The sequence below is a fragment of the Anopheles maculipalpis genome, chromosome 2RL, assembly GCF_943734695.1.
Source record: "Anopheles maculipalpis chromosome 2RL, idAnoMacuDA_375_x, whole genome shotgun sequence".
In the NCBI taxonomy this organism is placed as follows: domain Eukaryota; kingdom Metazoa; phylum Arthropoda; class Insecta; order Diptera; family Culicidae; genus Anopheles; species Anopheles maculipalpis.
Window position 1 is genome coordinate 65,655,826 of NC_064871.1, and position 16,616 is coordinate 65,672,441.

The 16,616-nt window shown below is 41.9% G+C and overlaps 1 protein-coding gene and 1 non-coding gene across 4 annotated transcripts in view; one reads left to right on the plus strand and one right to left on the minus strand.

Annotated features, from left to right (window-relative positions):
* LOC126556080 (ubiquitin carboxyl-terminal hydrolase calypso) overlaps positions 1-16,616 on the plus strand; it is a 332,487-nt gene that overhangs the window by 217,409 nt on the left and 98,462 nt on the right. Inside the window, exon 2 of one of the 3 annotated variants that reach the window (XM_050211280.1) lies at positions 7,746-7,755. The exons of the other annotated variants lie outside the window; for them this stretch is intronic. The gene's annotated coding sequence lies outside the window, so the exon portion shown is untranslated. Of the gene's footprint in view, positions 1-7,745; positions 7,756-16,616 lie in introns of those variants that run through there. 3 annotated transcript variants of the gene reach the window in all.
* Trnap-cgg (transfer RNA proline (anticodon CGG)) lies at positions 14,961-15,032 on the minus strand. The gene has a single exon. It is a non-coding gene; the product is annotated as a tRNA-Pro (tRNA).

Below are 16,616 nucleotides of genomic sequence, written 5' to 3' on the forward strand. Positions count from 1 at the left end.
TCAGAAAAAGTTATTTAAATTGCAATGTTCTTGTCCTTTTTACCAACATTTTCTTTTTATTATCGAAACAATACTGTTTGAACTCATCAATTAAATCCCTTCCAAAAGTTTTGTTCACAATTTACTGCAGAAATACTTCTGCGCAACTATTATCATTCCGTTTTCTTGTTTATTATCAGTTTAAAAAATCATATCCTGATTTATCGTATAAAAATAATTCGATGATGATGTGTATAAAATAACTTGATCACAAAATTGAAAAAAGAACAGCTACAGAAAAGCAAAGAAACGAAAGAAATCTATAGTTCGGTTATGGTTGCATTCAAATGTTGTGAGATGATTAAACATGTTTTAATTGTTGAGAGGTGGCCAAGTGGTATACGCGACATCGGCGCGGATCTTCAATCGGCCTGGACCGGAGTTCTAATCCCACCCGGACCGTCGTCCCCCCGTAATGAGGACTGACTATCTCAACTATATACGTGGTATTGGCAAGTCTAGTAAGCCATTCGTTGGCTGACGTTGAGCTAGGATATAGAAGGTCGTTAATACTAGAACCGCCGATGGGACTTTTTTGTCCCAGAGCACTCGAAAAATGTGTGTTATTCCGATTGTCGTCGTGATAACTAATTGAAAATTTCTGACTTTTATTTATTTTTAACAATATTTCGAACTCGCCAATAAAAATATGTGTATCCCATATGGTACTTTAAAAAAATCATTTCCAACCTAGAACCGCCATACGCGACATTTATGTCCCATTGGCAAACTAACAGGTTGGCTGATAAGTCCCCGGTCTGACACATAGATGGCGCCGCTAGTATTAAATGCATATTATTTTTATATAGCACCAACCTTCAAATGATTCGTGTCAAAATTTGACGTCTGTATGTCAATTAGTTTGTGAGACAGAGTGTCTTTTGTCAAGCAACTTTTGGTTGCTTGACGAACGAAAAAAGAACGAAGAAGAAAAAAGTGTTGTTCCACCAAGACAACGCACCGTGCCACAAGTCATTGAGAACGATGGCAAAAATTCATGAATTGGGCTTCGAATTGCTTCCCCACCCACCGTATTCTCCAGATCTGGCCCCCAGCGACTTATTCTTGTTCTCAGACCTCAAAAGGATGCTCGCAGGGAAAAAATTTGGCTGCAATGAAGAGGTGGTCGCCGAAACTGAGGCCTATTTTGAGGCAAAACCGAAGGAGTTCTACCAAAATGGTATCAAAAAATTGGAAGGTCGTTATAATCGTTGTATCGCTCTTGAAGGGAACTATGTTGAATAATAAAAACGAATTTTGACCAAAAAAATGTGTTTTTCTTTGTTAGACCGGGGACTTATCAGCCAACCTGTTACGTTGTGATGGCTGGTATCGCTGACGGATGTGCATCTGCAAGTCTAGAAGCTCTGGCGTGGCGTTCAACTGCATACGTGCTTTTACTTTTGCTTACTACATGCTTATTTTTCGATATCATCAAGCGGCTAGTCTATATAATAAGCACCATTTTTGTACACTCTACCGCAATTTTAGTGCTAGCACTGGTTCTTCTGAGTGCCCCTATCCCCCGCTCTTAACCCAAAGCATCAACTGCTGGCTATTGCGTATTGGGATCCCCAGCACAATACTTGCAGGTCCAAACAAGTAGCCTACACGTTTCGACTTGTCAGCTTGCTTGATCGCTGTGTAAGTGTCTCCCAACACCCGCGCAACCAGTGTGCCTAGTGCACTTAGGACACATAAAATCAAAGCCTGAAACTGTGTCTTTATACTACTTGATCAAGTACGGAGTTTGATGTAGTTGACCAAATGTGTAGAAAGCGATTTTATTTTCATGCTACGGGAAGACCTTACCAAAGAGTACGTTGAAAATAAGAGCGCCAAAGCTAACTTGCTTGTGTCAGGAGCTTGTGCTGGAGGTTCTCGTCGGCGCCGCAGGGTTCAAATGTCTTGTCACGAGGTCAAAAGTGCTAACGAATGCAATTCACATGCAATAGACCAGTATGTAAAAAATGTACTAAAAGATTGCGTTCTGATGAAGTAATGTAATATTTTGTCCTGATACCAAGAAACTCAAAGATGTGCTAAAGATGCTTAACATAATTAATCTTGGTGTTCCTTTTGCTTTCGAAAAAAGCGTTGTCCTCTTCTTTTGGCCATGTAGAGCAGTATTGACATCGAATTTTTGTAATGTTTGTAAAGGGAGTCACAGACGCCCGCGTAGACCCAAACATCTTAGAACAAAAGATTTGTTTTATTATCATATTAAACCCTTCTTATCACTTGATAGTTTACAATTTTCATTACTATAAGCCTATATTTACTGTCGTTCAACCCTGTAAGGAATAATTATAAGCGTTTTTCACTAAAAGCCTTATATTTATATGTTAATTTAAAAAAAAACTGGCCTTGATATCCTTGGTATGCGGTTGATGTGATCTCAATTCGATTTTTTTTATTATTGATTGAGTTGCTAATAAAGCTTTATTATACCTTATTGTGATATTTATTAATTATTTTACCACAAGAAAACCTTAGGTAACTATAAACATGTCTGAAAATGTATACATTACGAATGGGACAAAAGTGTCCCATATGGCGGTTCTAGTAAGGTTAAAAAGTCCGGCTGTTCTAGTGTTAAGCCAAGTAGAAGAAGATGATTTAAATAGAACATAATTTAGATCCTTCAACTAACTCGTTTATTTAGTAATGTATTGGTCCATAAAGAGTTTGGTCAAAGAGGGCCTTATCAATGTCTTAAAAGTAATACTTAATTAACTCTAGTGAACAGTGGCGCGACAAACGGAAAGTTAACGCGCTACCCTTCCTTTCTGGACACGCGTTCAAAGTGAAAGGATGTTGATTGGCTTAAAGTAAGAAGTTGTTTCACATAAAAGCGGGAAGTTAAAAGCGTGATTAATTAGCTTAGTTATTGAACCGGATTGATGCTTCTGTTCTGGTTGTGTCTTATTTTTCTTCTTCTTCTTCACTTAATAGCCTTCTAGGTCACGCCAAAAAACCCTAATTCAATATTCAAACAACGCGTGGCGCAAATAAAATCGAAGAGCAATTTTGTTGTTGTTTATAGCGGCTTTGAGTCAATCTAAGAACAATCACTGTTATAGGGTCATTCACGATGAAAACACGTCTTTCAGAGGCAGTAAAAAAGTGGTGTGAACAGGGTGTTCAATATATTCGAATAAACTAACTTAAAAACGAGCTAAAACAATGTAAATATAATATATAATTTTTAGAGTTTTTTTTTTCTTATGCCAATGTTTAGCCATGTTTATTTACTATCTTTCTGGCATTTTAGGAGGGAGCACCCTCCCTTTGTACTTTATCACAAGCATGAGACTTTTCTCAAACGAATCGCACGCTGCACGCACCTGTTCCATCGGCATTTCGTCCCAGATCTTGAAAACAACGTTCTTGAATTGGTCGACTGTGTTCACTTTATACTTGTTTTGCTTGGCCAGCATGTATGATCATATGATTATTATAATCAAGGGGATTGAGATCCGGGAAATTGAGTGGCCATGACATCTTATCTAGAAACCCCGTCAAATTCTCCTGACACCTCGCATGGACGATGGTCGCCGTGTGGGCCGGAGCGCAGTCTTCTCAATAAAAACCAGTAGGAGCTTCCTACGCCTTGATACGGTCCCTCAAACTACCAAGGACGCGGCATTCTGGAACCGTAGTATGTTTATTTGGGACGGGGGGATGCTGGCCAACGTCACTGTTCACAAACTAAGTGACAGTTAGTCGACACCACATGCAACGGTAAGCCTATACATGATACTAAAGCTGACATCAATATTAATACACAGAATACACGGAGTGCACAACTACAAATCGATGAAAAGCTGTATTCGATCTTATTGAACACTCTGTAATTACAACCAACACAATATCGGACTGTAAACATTCTAGGAGAGACATTTATATTCGGTGCATCCACTTCACCGATGAGGAGCTTGAACAGAAATGTGCATTGGACATTATCACGTCTTCTAGTGAGTTTTTCACTCGTACATGTAATAAGGTACATGTGAACGTTACTTACGTGAAGAAGAACGTTACTTACGTGGTCCAACGTGACGCTTTTTTATTATTTGTTTAATTTAAATAAAACTGACGGTCGTCTGATTAGCCCTCTCATTGTTGTCATCGACATGAACTTTACAGAAATTTAACATAAATTTGAACACACAACAGATGGATTTACTCTCGAGGCTCGCATAAACACTTCTGACACTAACATTCCCGGATCAAACGCCTCACCAACCGAGTTGAGGAGTTATACTTGTATAGATTGCTGTGTAAAGTGAAAAGAAACTTACTTTTAAAGATAATGAACAAAGAAGAACCCATGATTATCTATTTCACGAATCACTTTAAAAATGTGAGTTCAATTATATAAATTTGTGTACGTGTAACACACTAAGTTTGTGTATTTAGACCAAACATTTGCCATTTGCCATAACATTTAGCAATATGCATTCAATTAAATGAATTTTACCAGCCTGACTCCGATCTCCGTATCGAGTACAACCCTTCCGCAATATTTCAGCTATGCTTTCGTCCACCAAGCCGTCAAATTGGTTGAAAATTAAACAATTGGAGCAGCATCCAGCTGGAGAATCAATTTTCACCCTTAGCTTGTCAGCCCCAGGCCGCCCGAAACAGTCGTAAAGTAATGTCAACTGACGGTCAAAACAACCACCGCTCACCATTCAGTGATTAACTTCAAAGAGCCTCGTGGCTAACGGGTAACATCCTCCAACGTCCCCTAGCAAGCAAATCGTAAAATAAGAAAGGCTAAATTGTGGAAATAGTTTTCGTTCCGCCGCTATCACTGCACCGCGGCCAGCGTAGACCGTGTGAAGCGCAAACAACTTTTTCGCCACCGAGGCGAGCCGACCGAGTGTTTGTCCGGGGGAAAAGGTTGCTTTAGTTGGTCGTAAATTTTGCAACCGAGAGCTTCGAGTGTTGAAAACTAATTTCGACAAAATTTTGTCATAAAAATCTGCTGATCCGTTGCAGCTTTCCGTTCTCGGGGCTGGATGGAGTAAAAAAAAAAGCAAACGGAAGAAAACACATCCTGCGCCTCTAGCAATCGCCGAAAGATTGCAACATTTGATGCGTGCGTAGCTTCCTCTACGGACGCTGTTCGCATGTCAAAACTTCCACTGCCACGAAAGGTTCTTTGGATGCGTTGGTCAGTCACGGAACAAGCTGGCGTACTAAAAACTAGCAGCACTCGAACTCATTCTAACAGAAAAATAGCGTGAGAAAAAAAAAGTTCAATCGAAAGAGAGCCGTAAGAAAATTTTTGCGAACAACCGAAAATCGCGAACCCATAAATTATTTCATGCCCCATTCTGAACGAATTTCGCGTAAAGGGGAAGTCAAAAAAAGGAAAAGTTTATTTTATGTCGATAGCGCGTCGATCGTGTAAGTGTCCTTTTCGTGTCCTCCAAGGCAAATCGGGCCATTGGGGCACAGACCATTCGCTTTGTGTAGCCTCACAATTCATGCAGAAACGCATTGCGTACGAGCTGTGGGACTGAATGGAGTAGCAAAAAAGGTCGCAGCGAGTAAGAGAAAAAGAGAGAAAGAATTCAGTAGGTTTTTGGGATATTAAAAATTCGTTCGAACTGGTGGCCGATCTGGTGGCAGCAGTAGCAACAACGCGTGGCACAACCTTACCCCCCGGGGAGGGGCGAGAGTGTGCTTTGTCTTATTCGAGTGCGACCCACCGAATGCTACTGTTTGTTCATTCTTCTAACATAACCAGAAAAAAATTGCCCGACGACAGTAAGTCTGCCCAGACTCGAATCGAACTGCCTCCAATACTGAAACGGAACCATCTTCCGTTGGCCCCGTCTAGCGCATGGTAGCGAAGTCAGGCCGAACTTTACAACAATCAATTTATCTCTTCAGCACCCTGATGCACCACCGGCATCTGCATGGTGGTCCAATCATCAGCCCCAAACTCGACAGGCATGCTGCTGCTGCTGGGTTATCCAAGTGAAAAAGAAAATTGATGCAAAATCCCTGCCGTTCCAAGCCTTCCACACTGCAGGGTAGAAACAGCGAAAAGGAGGGAAATCCCTCCTCATTCTTTCGGCGGCTTTCCTCCGCTCCTGTTGCAGGGAGGCTGTCGAAGAAGCACGCTGGGAAAAACTGTCGCCAACGGGCCCGACTACGTGCCTTGTTTCCGGTTTAACTTGCCCATACCACTGTTGTTAGCCTTCCGGGGATGTTCTTTCTCTTTTCTTTCGAGTCATTTTTCAGGCGGAAAATTTGCTATTCTCTTGGCAGAGGGAAGTGTACGTTGTTGGACAAGCGGTAAGACAAATCCAAAGACAAACGGCCTATGCAAAATCTCAAAGGAGCATCAGCCCTTCCCGGGACTGTGCGGCTGAGTAAGTTGTGAAGATGATAAAAATTCCAATCATCGGAAGCATTGGTCCGGTAGCTCGAGGAAGTTATTGAATTGGAGAGACAGGGTGCCCTCCTTCTCACTCGCCGGAATGTGCGCATAATGGACGGGTAGGTCACACATCAGATTTTATGTGTTGCTGCTACAGCCTAAAACGAAAGCAGCAAAAACTCGTTACCAGAACACCATCCACATTCCGATGGTGGTCTAGCCCGCTGTTTGAAAAGTACATTTGCTTATCACCATTCTGCTCCGGTCTTTACGTCAAACATAACTTAACTGCCTGCCTGCTGCAGGCTAAATCCTCATTCGATGTGAAAACGCGTGCCGAATTAAGGATCTGGTGCTAGTTAGACTAGGCATCGCCTAGCAGCGCTGTTCCTCAAGTAGTGCTAACTTTCTACGCTAATCGCGCATCTCTGTTCCCGAAGCACGTCTATAATTATGTCAAACTACCACAAAAGGATAACTTTGGCCGGTGCTGTGCATCAATCTCTCCTTTCCGCCCGATGTGTCTGTCGTGGAGATGCGGATGTTTGACGGTTTGGGTCACATCACGCTTTGAATTCCTAATGCTGAACGTTTCAATCCACTCAATCTAAGGCGGGTACTAAAATCACTAAAAATATAATAAAAAGAATTCTTCGTTAGGAACGCACTGAACAGTGCTCAGGCTTTGGTGTACAAATGTTCTACAAATGGAGGTTTTTTTCAACAGTCTCATAAACAATATCATTCAGCCAGGCTGAGCTTTTCAACTCATCCGTTAGTAGATTGATATGCGTGCAGTGCTGTAGCAGCTTATTTTCACGATCAAACACTGCTGATAAGAAAGTGCAACGCGTGCTGTGGAAGTAAAGTGTCGCCTAGTGATTTATTCCGTTAAATGAATTATCGCGACCGTGTGCAGTACTGAATCGAATGCTATATCGTGCATTTATTATTCATTTGGTTTGCCAGAGTATGGGTCTATGAATGAGTTTGTTTTCAAAATATATCAATTTAATTTAAACTTTAAAATTTTAATATGAAGTTCATATGACTTTATATGGATAATGAGCATGAGATCGATAAATTACGCTTTTCCAATTTCTAACCAGACAATCAAGTATGTCGGGGATAAGGCAAATAATAAAGAGGAAATGCCTTATAAACAAATTTAATTGTTGCAGTCATCACAAGCATTGCTGACAATATGATATTTATTTAGTCATTTGTTTTATTTTAGTTAATCAATAATGATATTGTCCGCCCCTGGGGTTGGCATTTAGATTACGTTATAACTAGGGTAGGGTAGGGGAGGGGGGAGCGATAGTGTCGAGAAGAAGGATATGTAAGATGGAGGTTAAAAGACAATTGTGGAGTCCATGAGACAGATACGGAAATAGGAAAATGAAAATAAAACATTACATGATCCCCATTAAACGAGGCGCGCGCTCTTAATCAAGGATCATTCTGGCCAAATCCGAACGGTGGGAAGGGATAAAGATAAGAGGTAAAAAAGAGAGATGAAAAAGAACGTCGAGTTCAGAGGAAAGTATACTGACGATCAAGTATGACATGCGAATCTGTATGGTGCGAGCGAATGCCGAGATTTCACCTCATACAAGCCCAACAAACGGCAACAGAGAGAATATGAGGGCACAGGAGCGTTGTAATTATGTAGAAATCTACGCACTGCACTGTTAGAGCTGCAACCCATCGTAAGGGTACCAAACTGAAAAATCGCGCTGTAAGAGTTGAGCGTTTGATGGTTGAATAGTTGATGATTATTTTAGGAAAAATCGGTTTAAAAAAATGTTTTTAAACTAAACGTTCACATACTTCGATTGATGGAACCAATCTCACCTATCACCTATCGATAGTATTACACCCATCCAAGGATCGCTTTTCGTCGAACCCATAAATAATACTATCGGCCAGTGCAATCGGACGTACACCTATCCCCCATCACCGATAAGTTCACCCATTGTCCATATCAAAATCCAACACGGTGGGTGGTGGTAAAGAAAGCATCAGAATAATCTAAATGGCCATTTATCAAATTCCTTCCAGCCTGTAAGAATCGTGTATCACCAAACGAGTAAACTTTTAAATATTTTGGATTTGGTATTGTGCCACTTTAAAAATTCGGTTCACTTTTTGACACATACACGGCATGGCACGCAAAAATTAACCACAACCGCAGGCCACAATTCAATGGTCTCCAATATGTTTTTTAAATTGGTATTTTGTCCAGCATCAACGGGGGATTACAAAAATGTAAACGTAACCTTTTACGCGTGACAGAGTATCGGCGTAAGCTTGGACAGCTTTTATCTAAACTCCTTTCCATCCTTTGGGATTGTATAAAAATCATAAAAATAATCTTTCTGCATGATGACAAAAAAAAAAAAAAGAACGGGAATGTGTGAAAAATCCCATATCAATTGCGTGGACCTTCAACCCCACCCGAGTCTGACCTGGGTGGCCACTGTTCCTGTTGCATCGTTTTATAATTTATTTGCTAACGCAGCCCAAATCTCGCGCCGACAGCAGGACACGCATGACACCGATAGAGAGATTGAAATGCCGCAGCATTACACTATGTTGCTGCAAAGCACAAATATCCACATGCACAGAAAAAGAGAGAGAGAGAGAGAGAGAGAGAGAGAGAGAGAGAGAGAGAGAGGGACAGGTAGCAAAAAAATGTACTTCGTTTGCCAAACAGGTGTCATTGGATGGTGGGCGAGAATAGAGTAGAAAAAAAAACTCAAAAAAGGGTAAAACTCCAATCGCAAAGTCGGTGTACAGCAGCACATTGTCCATAGAGCCTACTGTCACCGCAGCAGCCCACCACGCAGCAGCAGCAGCAGCTGTTTGGTTATCATTTTTTCCCAATATTTCATGATGCTTCCCCCGCTACTTTCGACACCCACAGATGACCTCTTTCGAACATGGAGGAAATGGAAAAACTGCCTAACCAAACATCTGCCCGATGTGTGGTCACGGAACCGTTTCAGTTACGCGGAACACTTCAACAATAAAAGAAAAAGGTATGAAAACATGCTTCACGCTTCAATAGTGAGAGCATCACAGATCGACTCTGACACCCTGAACCTGCCTGTGACCTATGATTGGAACGATAGAAAGGATATGCGTCTGCTAGTTTTTACCCCACTCACAAGGTACTAACTAAAACAAAGCCTAACGTATAAGCAACTCGGATGTGAAAATAGAAATTAGTCTACCCGAATAACAGAAGAAGAAAAAAAACACTATAAACACATGACCACAATAGCTCGATTACACTGCTGCGTTCATCTACCAAACACACGGCAGATTTATTTACAACATCAAACCAGATAAATTTATAGCTGCATCCCGGCTTACAGTGCATAAAACTGGTGGCGAAAAAAGAAGAAGATCCAGCCACCAAACGGCGCCGCGAGACGAATAAAATAATCCGCTAACACTAGCCATGTGCCCATTGATGGGTGCAGAAGTTGAAATAAAAAAGAAACGAAACTCCCGGATTCCCCATTCCATTCTATGAAGGATATCAAATTCTGAGAGCAATCAACGCCATAACAAAAAAAAATGCAGTAACACTGTCCCCACAGATTGTGGTCTATCTGGTCTGAAACGGGGTAAAAGTAAGATAGCGAATAACCAAACGAGCGATATAGGTCAATATTTACTCCACATTCGTGCACGGGACATATCATCCTCAGGTTTGGTTTTGCTGTGCCGTGTTTCCCTTGTTGCGCCACAGCCGCAAAAGAACCGCCGGAGTAACCCGGATAGAGCCGTGTGTGGTTCTCGCTCTCGCACCAAAACGGTACGCTACCACAAAGCCGTTACAACCCCTTGTCTAAGCTCCATTTTGTTTGGTACAGTGATGCAGAAATATTAAACGGCACACAAAATATAACGGCCGGATAAAAATGTACCCTTCGTTCCGCTGTAAAACACCCCATCCGGTGGCCGCTGATGTGTTTTGCGCCTTATCTGCATTGGGAAAATTGAAAATCTGCAGTGCCAAACAAAAACCATCACGCAATGAGGAATAATTGGCGAGTGGACCCCTCGGGAGTGGACAACACCCAGGAGTGGTTATGTTGGTTTGGATTTTGGTTGGTCGGAAGAAAAGCGCTGCAGTAAGTCGTAAACAGGTCGCCTTGTCGCCTTGTACTGCCATACGACATCAGGAGCTTCGTTTTGCAGGGATTGCCATATATCCGGTGTCTTCCTGGTATCTTTATGGATGACGGGCAATGAAGTAGTGTGGTACGATAAGTCAGGCTTGGAGTACTTATTATACTCACACGATTTTTCGCTTTTCGTTCTATTTTTCTGGAGAACCTTATGTTTGCAATTTCTCTTCTACTCCTCTTGAAATGCGTCCCGTTGGTTGCTATTTTAAATTTTGGGTCACTCCAAAGGACATCCTTAAAATAAAAGATAAACATTAGTGCTCTATGCAAACAAAATGAAATTGCGTTTGTGCACCCGAAGTACTTTACCCGCTAGCTTGTTTGGGCTTTGTGCGTCATCTTTCTTTTCTCCCCGATGTTGCTGCTGCTGCTGCTTAGTCTTCGGACGACCAACCAATCTCGCTAACGATGGGGTTGTTCCTTCCGTCCTCGGAAGGGTGGAGGTTTTTTGCTGAGAGTATCCTTGGTGGGAATCTCTTCTTTGTGGGTTTGTGATAATACGCGATAAATCTCTCTTCCCAACCAGTAAGGTTGGCATTCTTTTCGGTGGTCCTCGGCACCGTGTTTCTCCCGGTGATACCTAAAACCAAACCCTCCCGTGGAACGATGCCAACTGCGTACGAAAGTCTGCCTGCTTCCTCACGGACAAACACCACCAAACACCATGGGAAGGAGCTATTCGCGCTTTCATCCTTTGCAAGCCTACCGATTGCAACTTTTGACAGCGTTGCACTCTCCGGAGGGGAAAGAAAGTTCCCGACATCCGGATGCCGTAGATTTTGTGCAAGTTACGCATTCACAAATCAAATCGTAGCTTACAGAAGCCGACCGGTGGTAGTACTGTACCGTTCCGTACAGTTTGTATGGTTGCAGATTTACTGCAATTTTATCGTCACCCGATCGTTTTGGGGAAGAGGTGTGTGTATCTAAAGGGTTCATCCTCGGCCGCACGGGAAACGAGCGTGAGCAGGATGTAAACTGATGCTGGGTGTGAGGAAGTTGTCCGGAACATGAAGACCCAATGCACGTATCTTGTGTGGCTGCCACCGTACAGCCGAAACTAGCGACACGACACACTTTTTTTTTTATTAACAGTCGCTTTTCGTGACCGATACGATCTTGCGGAGATGCTCCGGTTTTAAGGTTAGTTGTGCGTTAGTGTAAGTTTATGGAGTGGATTTAAATAATTACAGCGGATGGCTTATGGTTTTGTAACCGGCCAAGTACCGGTGCAGTTGGCACTGCAACACTAGGCTTTTGCTGGTAGTTTAGCGCATGTTGTAGTAATAAAGAAATTCTACCAAAACTACAATAATGTCTGCCAAACGTAACGACCGAGAAAGTTTATTATTCTCACAATCCAATGCTAAAGTACTGTTTCAAAACAGGTAAAAGTAGGGACTCTAATGAAATTAAACGAAAAAATGGATGACATATTTCAACGCAATTGTTTTTTTTTGTCTTTTTTACGCGAAGTGTGTTTAATGAAAAAAGAATCACAATTTTACATAACTAAATGTGTCGCGTCAACAATTAAATTACTGATTAAATTCCTTCCTTTGTGTGATTAAATCTACCTGTGTGATCGTTTTTATACTGTACTGCTGAATTAAATATATATTACAGAGTTCTATTTATTGCAACTTGAGCATTCTGTATATACTCTCCTGCACAATTTCTAAAGCTAAAACGAAGAGTATAGCTTTGAAATGTAAGTAATTTGTTGATATAGAAACGGCCCTGCCATATTGTTACTTTTTATCATCCTCATATTTTCCAGAAAAAATTAGCTTGTATACTACGGCTAGGCCTTCTCTTAGTGACTCCCCAATATACCGTGCGCAACGAAACGCCAATGTGCTGACTCTCGAAAATCAAATAAATATTAAAGGAAAAATAAACAAATCAATCACACGATCGAAAGATCAAAACAAAAACGATCAATTGAAAAAGTAAGGTAGAAATTGATCGATAAAAAAAACTAGGTTAAAAATGGCGACTGGCTGCTTATCGGTCAGCATTTTAATAGTAAAAATTAGCGAGCAAGAACTTGAATAAAGCAACACCTTAGACTTTTGATTGAAGTCGGAGGCATTCTGCGGTCTTGAAAGGATGAGTTGCCGGTATTCTACAGTCTCAATACGTTAAACGGGACGAGGACACGGCTCAACAACACCTTCCTTGCAAAGAAAAAGGATTTTAGCAGGTAAATCCTTGCGGTTAATAATAAACATTCCTCAGACCTGCCTGATTACGAATCACTATGTTATACTTTGGGCCTAGAAACGTTGGAAGCTCGCCACATGATTGCTCAATTGCTTCGTCCTCGTGCTCTCCTAAACATCCCTTCGTCGCGTATCGCAACTGACCGCAAGAATTTTCTGGTGCGTGCCTTGCGTTTGTTCAATTCGCCGTGTAATTTGTTTGACTTCCATCTTTCCCTACCCTCCTATCGTAATCGTCTACGATTTTCATTAATTTCTTTCATTAATTGTTTTCCCCCTCCTACTAATTTCATACTACCAAATTAAGTTAAGCTCTTAATATCTTAGTCATGAGCTTAGTTATTAAGTATAATTTGTGCAGCGTGAGTTCAGACAATATTTAAATAAATGAAATGTAAATGAAATATAATTGATACACTTAGAACATATTATTTCTGTGTTTTAACTGAATTAACAACAAAAAGATGGACTAGTTCATGGATCTTTAGAACTGATTTGTAGGAAAATTCTTATGGACTTTTAAAATTTTCCCAATGTCAGATGCCAGATGCTGTAAAAAATGGATATGTTCCACGATCTCTAATTCAATATTTCAAGCCGATTTGACAGATAAAACTGAGAGATTGCAAGCTGTTTAATCGATAAACAGCTCAAACCGACGAACCTAAACTAAAGGAAAGAAATGACAGGAAAATGTATTTGCCCAAAATAATACTGTAATTCGAATATTCAAACATCCATCCGCCGAGTAAAGGTAGGACTGTTAGGATAGATGAAGGATCTCTTTCATGCTCCATCATCCTAAGCCGGAAGAACTACATTTTGAACGTTTCCAAAATTTCTTTGAGTGTTTTTTCCTATTTTACAATTTTTACAAAGTAATAGTTAAGTATGACAATACGGCGCAAGCCGTTATATTTAAAGTAAATAATAAATTTATAACTTCCCGATAATTCAAATAAAAAAAGATAAATGTTTGACAAACTCTCCAACAAATGAAAAGTCGGAAAATAATATTTAAGATCGTATTGCAGTACGGCAAGGCCTAAATAGAGACTTTGAAAACCATAAAGAATACAAACATTCTAAAAATTATATCATGAGAACAAAACATAATCTCCATTAGTAGCTTGGCTTAGAGGAATGGAACTTAGGAAAAAAAACAAGCATATTTTTTCGTGTTCAGAAGTATATGTATGGTAGGGATTGATTTGAACCTATTTTATGAACTAGATTTAACCAGTCTCAAGTTCACCTCTCCAAACATATTTCTTCCCGCCGGTTATCAAACTAGCGAACAATCATTTGCAAAACAGTCAGATAAAACGCCCAAATACCTCCATTTCAAATCATTTGTGCCAACGACAATCGCACTTCAAGTGTTGCGCCCCCTTCCACAACGATCGGATTACACCACCGACAACCAGACCAAAACCGCCACATCCGGGATGGTCTCCTCATGTTCATACTACACCCACTTGACGAATCGACACAAAAACGGCATCCACCTCAAACGTGAAAGAAAGCGATGACGGAAATCATGAATGATATACAAACACGCGTAACCGCGCTATTGAAAGTCAAGGCAGTAAAAATGACGAAACGCATTCCCGGGTATTACAAACACACCAACTGTCCGCGATCGCGTTTATAAATCATTCCCAATCCCGTCACGTGAGTTAATCCGCTTCCTTCAGATAAGCAATCCCTAAGAAAACCGCTTTCCGAGATGACGCACGGACCCGCTGTTGACCGATCGTGCGAAGAAAGTGCGCAAAGACAGGTATGCAAAGTATGGCCCTAAAAATGTTCATCCGGTATCCATTGGTGGCGGGAATTTCACCGGTCAGGTAGAGAGAAGCGACAGGCAGCGCGTGTGCGTACATAATCGGTCTTTCTCTTTCGCTACGTGCGACGACCTTGCGATGGTCATTGAGCCGCACTAGCGCCAACAAATTTCGGTGGGAGAAAAAAGTGTGTCACCATTCGCACCAAAACGGCGACTATAACCGGATACTTCATAGAAAGTAAAAGCTTGGTTCGGAGTACAGTCGCGTATGCAGCAAAGGCAAAAAAGAGTTCCACCGAGTCGGGCTCGTCCGGGAATTGAACCCGGGACCTCTCGCACCCGAAGCGAGAATCATACCCCTAGACCAACGAGCCACCTGCAGAATTCACCACTACACTCCGTACTGCTTCCTCTGCCATCTACCGACAGTAGGTCGTACTAACCTTACCACAGCACACTGCTTCCGTACTTCGTTGTGCAGAAATGGTCTGTCGGGCAAAAAACCACACCGAATCACCACAATCACACAAAGAGGCTGATCCGTCTAATCAATAACCTCAAAAATATGCACACTCGGTCTATCCCGTTCCTAAAATGGGATGTTCCTCTTGTCTATAGCACCACATTTTCACACCCTGGGTGCCGGAGTCCTAACGGATATCCTTTTGAAGTGCACTTGCTACCTGTATCGGGAAAAAAGTGTCGAACTGTAGATTAATGATGGTAACGGACCGAATACCGGGCGAGGGATTTTACCTTTTCAGCACGGTGCACCATCCGACAAAACTGTTGGGCCAGAAACCATCAACACCGAGGTTGATTGACCTCGGAAGGATTCTAGTACTTTGTGGTGTGGCGTTTTTTTTCTCTCCTTAATCTATGTACATTCAATATGCCTAAATGGCAAAATGCAAAGCGGAAGCGTTGGTCAGATTTCGAAGTTTGATCGACTGAAAAATGCTCTTCTGTTGTGCCCCTCGAGGGACACATGGGACACAACACAACAGATTGATTATCCGACACAGCTAATCCGTTGATGGGCAAAGCATTGCTAAACTCCCTAGGGTAAAAACGAGCGCCGTAAACCCCATCGATGATGGTGTTGAGCCCCATTTGCATACGATGGTTGCAGATGGCTGGACACAGCCTTGGGTAACTCCCAAAGCCCCCGAACGTGTGGTGTACTTGCTTTTGGGGAGAGAAACTTCAAACGAAGCGATCGAATGTGTGTTCCCCTGTTGTATTGCACAAGAGCGCTATTTCTTTTTTTTTTCGCTAGAAAAATGTTTTCCCTTTGTACAATCTAAAATACATTTCGCCACCACTTTAAGTGATACATTAACACGGCTTTGATTTGAACGACAACAAAAAAATGAAAATAGGGCAATTATTTTCACACTCGATTAATCCCACGTGGCCGCGATGTGACTTGCGCTGCAAAGTGCCAACACTGGGAGTGAGGTGCGTTTGGATGGCGGGTGGGCATTTTGCGCCTAACCGAAATTAATTGGTCTCCGGTGGTAAATCAAAAAGGCAGCAGCGCATCAGCCATCGGCCATAAACCATCGGGCCGGTAGAGCACCAACAGCATTGCAAATAATGGCGAATTTACTAACGACGACGCACGTGGCAGGAAGGTTTGTGTGGCCTCTCTAGCTCTATAAAAGTTAAAGTGCTCAATGGCCCTTCCATAAACACGGATGAACAGCCTGCTGCTAGGTGTGGCATGTGGCGCATGGTGCGGTCGTCATGCGTTGGCGAACGAAAGCGAAAGTAAAGACCGAACGATCGAAATCACCGCTGAAAGGCAGGCGCGCGCTCGCTCGTGTGAATGATCAACAACGTGGATTTCGGACGTTCGTCATAAATTGGCCTCCACGCTTAGTCGGGGGGCCTGACGAACCCGTCGTAAGGGAAGGGCCACCTTGTAACTCTCTCCAAATATCTCAATTTGTCAA